Source organism: Rutidosis leptorrhynchoides, chromosome 1, assembly GCF_046630445.1.
Source record: "Rutidosis leptorrhynchoides isolate AG116_Rl617_1_P2 chromosome 1, CSIRO_AGI_Rlap_v1, whole genome shotgun sequence".
Lineage (NCBI taxonomy): Eukaryota > Viridiplantae > Streptophyta > Magnoliopsida > Asterales > Asteraceae > Rutidosis > Rutidosis leptorrhynchoides.
In genome coordinates, this window is record NC_092333.1 from 604,157,696 (window position 1) to 604,168,300 (window position 10,605).

General features: G+C 41.0%; 1 non-coding gene across 1 annotated transcript; it reads left to right on the forward strand.

The window, feature by feature from the left end:
• The first annotated feature begins 9,790 nt into the window (after positions 1 to 9,790).
• On the forward strand, positions 9,791 to 9,864 carry TRNAN-GUU (transfer RNA asparagine (anticodon GUU)). Its single transcript has one exon. It is a non-coding gene; the product is annotated as a tRNA-Asn (tRNA).
• Positions 9,865 to 10,605: the final 741 nt, after the last annotated feature.

The window sequence follows — 10,605 nt, forward strand, 5'->3', positions numbered from 1 at the left end:
GGTTGGTGACTTCGCACTGTCCATTCGCCTGCGGATGCGCAATAGATGTAAAAGTTTGCTTAATATTAAGCTCCGCGCACCAGCTGCGAAAAGGGTCACCCGCGAACTGCGTACCGTTATCGCTAACAATTTCGTTTGGTATACCAAATCGACAGACGATGTCTTCCCATACAAAATTTCGCACCCTTTTTCCTGAGATTGCTGCCAGCGGTCTCGCTTCGACCCACTTTGTGAAATAGTCGATTGCAACAATCAAGAATTTGATGTTTCCTGCTTGTGCAGAATGTGCGTAAGGTACTGATGTGAGTAACATGTTTAGAAAATAAATGATAAAATTACCTCGGCCTTTTGGGAATGGTCCGACTATGTCGATTGCCCATTTGCAGAATGGCCACGGTGAGGAGACTGGTATCATTGGATGCGCAGGTGCTCTGCTAATAGGTGCATGTATTTGGCATGATTCACATTGCTTAACTATGCGCGCAGTATCTGCGTACATGGTGGGCCAATAATATCCTAGCCGCATTATTTTTGACACAATGGACCTGTGCCCCGAATGGAGTGCGCATGCACCTTCATGCACCTCGCGTACAACTTCCTCTGCCTCTTTCGGGCCAATGCACCTTAAGTGCGGTCCCAAATAATTCTTTCGATATAGGACGTCACCCTCAAGGGCATACAGCGGTGCCTTAACGCGGACTTTCTTTGCATCAGCGGAATCCGCGGGAGATGTGCCATCCCGCAGAAAAGCCACAATGGGCGTCATCCATGTTGAGCTTGATTCCTCAACTGGTGCCACTAAAGGCATCATAACAATGGATTTCGCATTGAGTTCTTCTATTAGAACTTTTTTCCTCATATGATCAAAAGCCAAGGCAGCCAGTTCGCTTAGCGCATCCGCCTTCTTATTTTGCCCACGCATTACGTGGGAGATTTGAAAAGCTTCAAATTGGTCAACGAGGTTGTGAACAAGCGATAGATATTGCTGCATGGCTATGTCATGCGCTTCGAAATCTCCGCTGACCTGACTGCATACTAGCTTTGAATCCACATATGCGTGCAAAATTTTAACATTTAACCTATGCGCAATGCGCATACCTGCTAACAGAGCCTCATACTCTACTTCGTTGTTCGTAACAGCAAAATTAAACCGCAGTGCGTATGTATGCTCTTCGCCATCTGGGCCTGTTAAAATTATACCCGCACCTGCACCAGATGCGCTGCACGTACCATCGGTGTACAATTCCCATGGTGACAATGTTGGTGCAGGTGGATCCTGATGTTCTGCTGACGCCTCGACATCCGCAGGTAATTCTGCTAGGTAATCAGCAAGTATTTGACCCTTAACCACACTGCGCGAAGATAAATTTATTTCATGTTCACCTAATTCAACTGCCCACTTAGCCATTCGGCCAGAAATCTCAGGCTTGTATAACACCTGAAAGAAAAATGATTGCGTTAGTCAATGCCGTAACCCCGGTCATTGCCGCAAAGTAGGCGTTTACCAACCTGTTTGATTGGTTGATCAGTTAGAACCACGATTGGATGTGCTTGAAAATATCAGCGCAAACGCCGCGCCGTATGGACCAGCGCATATACAAGCTTTTCTATCGGTGAGTAGTTTACTTTGCTTGATGTCAGCGTCTTGCTTACGAAGTAGACCGGCATTTGTGTCTGAGAAAAACCTCAGTCGTTAAGTTTCTGCGATATAAATAAAGCATGTAAATTAATGGATTACCTTTCCGCGATCCGCGATGACGACTGAGCTGACAGCTTCCTTCGATGCCGCGAGGTACAGCGTTAGCGTTTCTCCTGATACTGGCGCAGTAAGTGTTGGTAATTCTGCAAGCACCTTTTTCATCTCCTGAAAGGCCGATTCTGCTTCCTGAGTCCATACGAAGTCTTTTTTCTTCAAACAATTTTTCAAAGTATTGAAGAATGGTAACTGTCGTTCTGCGGCTTTCGACAGAAACCGCGTGATAGCCGCAAGCTTCCCCGTTAGACTCTGCACATCTTTCTTTGTCTTCGGAGATGGCAAATTATCAATGGCTTCAATCTTTTTGGGATTGGCCTTGATACCCCGCGCTGTCACCACATGACCTAAAAACTTGCCTTCCTCTTCCCCAAAACTACATTTTAGCGGGTTAAGCTTCATGTTGATCCTGCGCAGAGATGCAAACGTTTCCAGGATGTCCGCGAGCATATCTCCTTCGGTGTTACTTTTAATTACCAAGTCGTCGACGTACGCTTCAAGATTTCTACCGATTTGGTGCTTGAATGCTGCGTCAATTACACGCTGATAGGTCGCGCCCGCATTCTTTAAACCGAAAGGCATCTTCGTGTAACAATAAATACCCTGCGGCGTATGAAAAGCAGTCTTGTCCTCATCTTCCGCAGCTATTAAGATTTGGTGATAACCCTTGTATGCGTCCAGAAAACACTTGTACCTAAATCTCGATAGTGATTCTACCTTCCAGTCTATCTCCGGGAGAGGGTAATTGTCCTTGGGACATGCCTTATTAATATCTTTGAAATCAACGCACATCCTCCAGTTACCGTCAGCCTTTTTTACCAATACAGGATTTGCAACCCATGTCTGATAACGCACTTCCCGCAGAATGCTTGCTTTGACAAGGTTGTCCACCTCTGCGCACAACCAATCACTGCGGTCTAGAGCCATATGCCGCCTCTTTTGCCTAACGGGTGTCAATGATGGATTAACATTTAACTTATGTTCCGCAATACCACGCGGAACCCCAGTCATGTCTGACTCACGCCACGCGAAAACATCTGCGTTTGCGGACAAAATTCCATGCAATTTGGCCTTTGTTTCGGCTGACAAGCCTGCGCCGATTTTAATTCGCTTATCCGGATGCAAGCGATTTGCTATGATTGCACAATTTTCCAGTTGCTCTCCCACGCTAGGAGTGCTTATAGGCGCAACTGAGCCACACAACTCGGTTGTTTGATGTGACGCAACCGTGGCAACGCCTCCTACTGTGGGAAACTTGATCAAACCATGCACTACCGATGGTATAATGTTGAAACGCCATATGAAGTTTCTTCCTAGCAGTGCGTTATAACGCGAAGTTGGACGAACCACATAAAAATCGACCAATTCATGCGTGATCATCTGCGGGTTCCTATCATCCGCAAGCTCTATCATTAATTCTATCCGACCTAGCGGCCACGAGCTTTCTCCAGAGAACCCTGATAGCGTAACATCGGGCTGGCGTAACTGCGCTTTGACGTCTGCCGGGAGGAAACAATAACAATGCTCGTACATAATATCGACACCGCTGCCAGTGTCAATATGCATGCGCTTAATCTGGATTCCGCAATTAGGGATGCGACACTTGATGATAATGGGCTCATTAATTGTATCAATTGACATTACAGGAGGGAAAGTGATTGGGAGAAGCTCCCAATCTTGGTGATCATTGTACTTTCTCCGCTGGCTGATTTTCTCTACGTCAACCATGTTAATGGTTAAGTCGGCATCTTTCGCTTTGTCCACTTTCTGCCATGCGAAAGTTTTAGACTTCGAACCCCCTTCTGCGGCCTTTCCCTTATCCTTTTTAGGTGGTTTTAGATGATCCAATTTGCCCGCGCGAAGCGCCTCCAGAACCCGTTCCATCAAGTTTTTACACCGATTGGTGTCGTGACCATAATAGTCATGAACTTCACAATACTTTGTTTTGTCCCGCTTACCAAATTCCGTAAGCGGAGTTGGGACCGCAAAGGTCGCGCACACCGGTTCGGTTGCCAAAATTTCTTTTGGCGTTTTGGACAAACTTTTAAGCAGCGCATAGTTCTGATTATTGATGCTGCGCTGATTATTGTTTCGATAATTGCCACTTGATTTCCCTTTATCATTCCTGATAGGACCACCGCTAGGATACCTTCCGCAAGAGTTGTTGCCACGATTTTGATCGCGCGAACGATCATCATCGTCCTTCCTCTCGTTGCGTGAGCTAGCTGTTGGGATGTCATTATCTTCGCCACTCCGCATATGGTCGTGGCATTCATTAAGCGCCTCAGCATAAGTTGTTGGGACTGTATGGCGCATACGCCTTACCATTGTTGGATGACGTTCTGAATTTATACCATGTATGAGTCCGGAAATCTATTGCTCTGGTTTGAGATCTGGTATACGCAGGCACTCATTAGTATACCTTGTGAGAAATTCGCCCAAAGATTCCTTGGACTTCTGCACGATGTCATGGCATTCAATGTGAGTGCGCTTGCGTGGTCTCTGATTCTGATATTGCAGCAAAAACTTTGTCCGCAGATCCATAAACCCGGCAATACTACTCGCCGGCAACTTATTAAACCACTCACGAGCAATACCCTGTAGTGTCATAGGAAATATCTGACATGCAACCTGATCCACCCAGCCTTGAGTGCTCATTGCGCCTTCGAAACGCTGTAAAAATCATCTGGATCGGTCAGGCCATTGTAAGTACCCAACGTGCTAGGTATCTTTGGTGCTGATGGAAACGGGTATGCGGATATATGCGGAGGAAACTTGTCAAAGGTAGTCGGTAGCTCGAAGGGTGGTTTAACAGGATCCCCTTTCAAGTTTGCAAAGAAACGCTTCATCATGTCCTGAACAAAGTCAGGTTGTGAAAATAAGTGAACCATATCAGGAGGTGCAGCCTGCATGAATTGACTTGCAAGATTTGCCTGCCCTTGAACATTTTGCCAAGGTTGACCCTGCGTCTGCGGATATAACCAAGGTTGTTGCATTGGAAAAGAGGGATAACTTGAAGACGCAGAGTACACAGGTGGCTGTAAAGGAAGCGAAACCTGTGGCGCAGATATCTGCGAAACTTGAGGATACGCACTTAAAAGCCCAACTGTATGCGCTGTGCTTTGCTGCTGCGCTGTTATCGGCGCCCAATGAGAGTTTGCATCTGGGATGACACCAAATCCCCAACTATTAAGTAACGCCTGCGCATCTGCAGGAGTTAAAAATTGTGAAACTGGGCGCGGTGGTTGCCAAGGTTGCAACGGTGTAAATGACGAATTCTGCTGAATGCTCTGCGTATGCAGAGGTATTGAAACAGTGGTACTGTAAATAGGTACCTGGCCGCAGCAAACCACGTGCGGCCCCGTTGTTCCACCGCTAGTGCCTGCAAAGATGACCCTTGGATCCACTGACGAAAAGTCCAGCCGCGTGGTTGTGACTGGTGAGTTTGCTCTTGGCGGTGTAACCCCGTCTGAATATATCGGCTTGTACCTTTGAAAGGGTTCGCCGGATATAGGTGGAGGGTACATCGTGTACCCCGCCTGAATAGCGGCCCCCGTAGTCATAACCGGTGTCTGTTGACTACCAGACGGTACGTTCTGAATATCTGTTTGGGTATGTTCCGATGATTCCTCGGAAGTCATGATACTGTTAAAGAAAAAATTCAAAAATTTTGTAAATAACGAGTCGTACAATTCAAAACCTTAAAAGAAAAAGCAATTAAACAGTCTTGAATTAATTCGACTCTCAATGAAAGCACCACTTGATCATGCATATTTTTACCATGGGGTTCAATATGCCTGCTCAATACATAAGGAGGGGTTTAAGGATCTTAGAACGTGGCTCTCTGGTCCGGCTACCGTGAATAACCCTGGCCGACATGATGATGTCGGCGGGGTGGCCAAGTGATTAAGTCCACCTCTGATAACGGTCGTCGATCAAGAGGCCCCAAATAAGGTCGTAGGTACTAGCTTACGAAAGACTAACCTGTTAACCTTGAAGAGATACTGAATGATGCTGTTTTGCGTAATGTATCTCGTGTGCGATAGTTACGTAATATGCCGTGTGAAGTAAATGATGATTAGGGTTTGTATTTATAGGCAAACTCTAATTCTAGAACCGTCCCAGATCACGTTAATCTCATCCATAACTGACTCCCCCGAATCACGGATATAATTATGGAAAAGATATTTACTTGACAGCTAAGCAACCGCCGTACCGGGAACAAAGGCATTCGCACGCCGCATACCGCACACAAGAACACGCATACGCACAATAGTGATTGTCCGCATACATTTGCGGTGCGCCTGCGGGTTGCGGTATCATTAATATAATTGTTCATGAATCGTCGAGAACAATCGAAAGGTAATTGAATAGTTCAAGAATTTTGAGATTCAACTTTACAGACTTTGCTTATCGTGTCGGAAACGTTAAATCATTTAAAGATAAAGTTTAAATTTGATCAAAAATTTCCGGGTTGTCACATGCGATCACATAAAATTTAGAGAAAACTGTGAGAAAGGCTTCATGTCAAAGATTTTGCAGGTACAGAATTTGCATAATTGAGTTGTCAAAACTTTCGCGCTATTACTACTACTCCGGTAAGTGTTGATAAACACGGCAATAAATAGGTAACAGAGGTTTCATTTTATCGAAACCATGGTTACCTAGTCTATCCATCAAACACCCATTCATGGTTTTTTTTTTTATTATTAACTTACCTGGTAGTAATTAATTTTGTTTATTATGTTTTTAATATACGTTTGAAATTGAAGTGGAAAGTTACCTGACTTTTTATTAAAAAATTGGTTAATGGAGATGGCTTTTTTGTTGACAAAATTGGTATCTTTATATTTTACCTTGCACTGTGTAAAAAGTACAGATGGCTGTACTTTAGGGCAAAATCAAGACGCGAGGTATGTCTTTACAGCCAGGTTGTAAATTATTGTCTACCAATAACGGGCACAACAACGGTAGTGTCTTATTCCAATAACGGTCACAACAACAGTGCAAACCGTTTTCGGTCTCGCTGCTGTTTACGTTATCTCGACTGTCCTGTTCGCTGATTGTTCATCCTCTGGTATGTGCTTCGATTTTGCATACTCGGTTTTTTTTAAAGTTAATGTGTTAAATGTTTTTTATGTTCATGAATTAATTCGACTAATTTACACTCTATGTTGTTTATATGTCTGTCTCTTTATAGCATGAATATATAATATATGCATTCATAGCAAATGTGCTCATGTGTAACGATTGTAGCAGTTTAAAGATGCAGGGTTTAATGTTCATGAGAATTTTGATGTATCGAAAGATAGCACGAATGTAAATGGTAAGCCTAATGTACAACAAGTACATAAGCTTTGTTAGTTTCTTTTGTTCCTTTTCATTCTTTCTTTTGTTAGATTCGTGTATTCTAAATGTTGTTCTAATGCCAAATTCTATGGTTTTACTATAAAACATTATGTAGGATTAGAAAGTAAATATAATCTCCCATTTGTGTTAAATGCAGAGCTGCGATGAATATGGGTGGCGTTGGCCGCGACTTCCATGTGAATTTCAAAGATGCCATTTATATAGTTTCCTTATCATTAGCCAAACAAGTTAGGTTGCATAACCAGGAAACAGCCTAAAACTGAAGCCCAAATCAGCTCTTATTGAGATGAAACACAGCTGCAAACTGCAACTTATATGCTTCACGACAGCAACTTATATGCTGCATAACATCAACTAAGAGGCCTCGAATTCGCTCATCTATGTATGTAAACTTTAAACTCCACGGATACACCTGTGAACGGATATGTACTAAATATGTAGAAACAAATAATAGACTAGGACTAAAAGCAAGTATATTTAGACTATACGGCATGAAATCTTGCGTGTAAAATAAGTGCAATAATATATCTTGCTCATCACCACTCCATTCACCCAACTGCAGCACCAGAAACGTTAGTTGTGCTTCAGCCGCAGAGAAGCGCGGCTAACCTCAATGCTAGTTTTTATTATTTGTTTTTGTTGTTGTATTGGGTTAAAGGCCCAACAAAAGTTACGGATGAAATGCATAATGACCCGTCAAAACCGAGGCCCATATTGCTACCAATATGGTCTTTCAAAGCATTGCAATTTGCCAATCAGAGGAGTCAATAAGGATGTTGACAACTTAGAATGCAGGGATATTTTTCCGAGTTGTTAAGTTTCAAGTATTTCCATTAACAATTTTAATAGATTTATTATTATTCTGAGTTACTTATGTGTAGAGCATTAGTATTTGATGTATAAATATGGTAAATCTATTAAAATTCTTGATGAAAATATAAACTCTTCTACTATTGTTCCAATTCGATTGGTACGTAGTAGTTAACCAGTTATTTTCGTTTCACCTCTTACTCAGGTTAGTCCGTATAACGGTGATCATTGCTGCTAGAATACAGGTTTTAACATAGATCATAGTCTCATAGATGTCCCAAGATTAGTAGCCATTTAATTGTTTTGAATCAGCAACCGTAGAATATATAGTCACAACACCTTTCCACATTAACTATTAACTATTGTTTGACATATGAACATTTGAAATTCGGGTTGTTAGAGCAGTGACTTTCATAAACAGGAAACTAACGCTATCTTAAACACCTCTACGGTGTTAGCTTTACTCATGGAATCTTGCTGGGCCGAGTAAGAACGGTTGTTATCAATATCTTGTGTTCGCCTTTATACATACATTTGAATTTAAATTTGAGTTTTGATATAATAGGATTAATAAAATAATAATTAATACTAATTAACAATGATACATATATTTAAAACAAATGTTTTGATTTTAGTTTGTTATTTTACACTCAAATATTCAAAATTTGTTATTAACTATGTTATATCCAAAATTTGTTATTGACTATGATATTTTCAAAAAAATAGTATATAAAACATACTAACAGTTAACAAAAGCAGATGTTTAAAGCTATTATGTAGTTAGTTGACTAACATTTGTAATAAATTAACTTTTTTTATATATATATATAAACTAACATTTTAGTGCTTGCTCCAACGTTACTTGTGAGGGATTTTGCTGGTATATATTCATACCAAAAATTTCAGGATCAAGTGGTTACAGGTGCTTCGTGTAAGAAGGGTTCCAAGAAGGTGGATACTAGGAAGAAGGCGGATCCAGTTGACTCGTTTTGTTTGAGAGATAACGATGATGACATTGACTTTGATGATGTGGTCCAAAATTTGTATAAAGTCACTCCAACAGGTGACTAGATTGGCGCATCCGGATCGAGTTTAAATGTGGCTCGCTCGGATAAAAATATTGGTTTTTTTGACCGCCTTGCAAGGCAATGATTGATCTCTCCGTCTTTAGGTACTCTCAGCGATGGCTCGGCGAATGTGTTGTCATATACCTTTAAGAGTCGTTTGTTATGATAAAGTTGATGGTATGGTTTCCAAACCGATTACCAAGGATCATAAAAGATATTCAATCGTCCGTTACTTTAGTTTGTTTCAATCCAGTAACTATTTTTCTTCCATTGAAATTTTTGAATAAGATGATTAGCTAACTTAGCTTTTGTTATAGAGAGAAGAGACTAATTAGTTAATAGGGTTTGTCAAGTTAAACTTAAAAATCGATTTATTGTGTTTTAAAAGACTAAACACATGAAAATGTAAAAAGCAGGCCACCACTTACGCACCAAAAAGTGATAATCAATGTTTCTTTCTGCCTATTTTCTTACCAGAATGACTTGTTATGTTATCAAATACTTTGATTTACAAAACACATAAAATAATTAATTATAAAATTATTGTGTTATAAAACAACGTGATCAAATTCAAATATTTTTCATGTATAATACGTTTTGCTACGCTAATTATGTAATGATAATTATCTAAAACGATTAACCAATTAGAAGGTAATACACGGCTCCCTTTATATGGCCAGTGAATAATCAGGCGCTATAGAATTTAACAAAAGGTAATTTTATTACCATCTTAAATATTATGGATATATTTTAGCGTATAAATTACGAAAATTGCAATAACAAATGCAAAGCTGGAATAGCTCAGTTGGTTAGAGCGTGTGGCTGTTAACCACAAGGTCGGAGGTTCAAGCCCTCCTTCTAGCGTATAATTTTTTCTACTTTTTTCTTACTTTCATACAGAAAGAATCTAACTAAAGAAATTGTTACCAACTATACAATTGTTACCAACTATACAGTAAATTCATTTCTACATTTGTATCATATCAGAAAATTTTAGATGATGTCAATCAAGGATAATTGTTGTTGTTGATGGTGAATCGGAATGAAGGGTTTCAAGGTTGACGTTGAAACAACATGAGAAACAAAGCTAGTGTCTGTACCTTAGCCTTTTAGGAAGACCGTCGTCCATTTGTGTGCGAGGTTCGTATGGACGTAGATAATGATGTGGTAAATTACAAATGAAGGTGGTCACAACCGAATAGAACTATTTACACATTTTGTCATGTTGTTTATTGATTTTATCCATATATTCGGAACGAGCCAAATACTTTTAAATATACTTCATAATCTTTACCGATTGACACGCAAGTAGTTGAATGATTGATTCTTCATCGCTATTGTGTTTGCTAGAATTCGAAATAATCATAATTGTCTAGAAACCTCGAGTTACATGAGAAAGGGGTCAGATAATAAATTTAAGGATCTTTTCTAAGAGGAATCCCAATGGTACCCGTGTTACTCCAGCCCTCCTCTCCGCCTAACACCACCCAGATGGCAGCAGCCCGTCCTGCTACCCGCCCTTGGCTCGCCCTCCTTCCTCGCCCTCCTCCATTTTTTTCTGACGCATATTTCAGGACGAAGGGAGTGACTTTCCTTTTCTTTTTC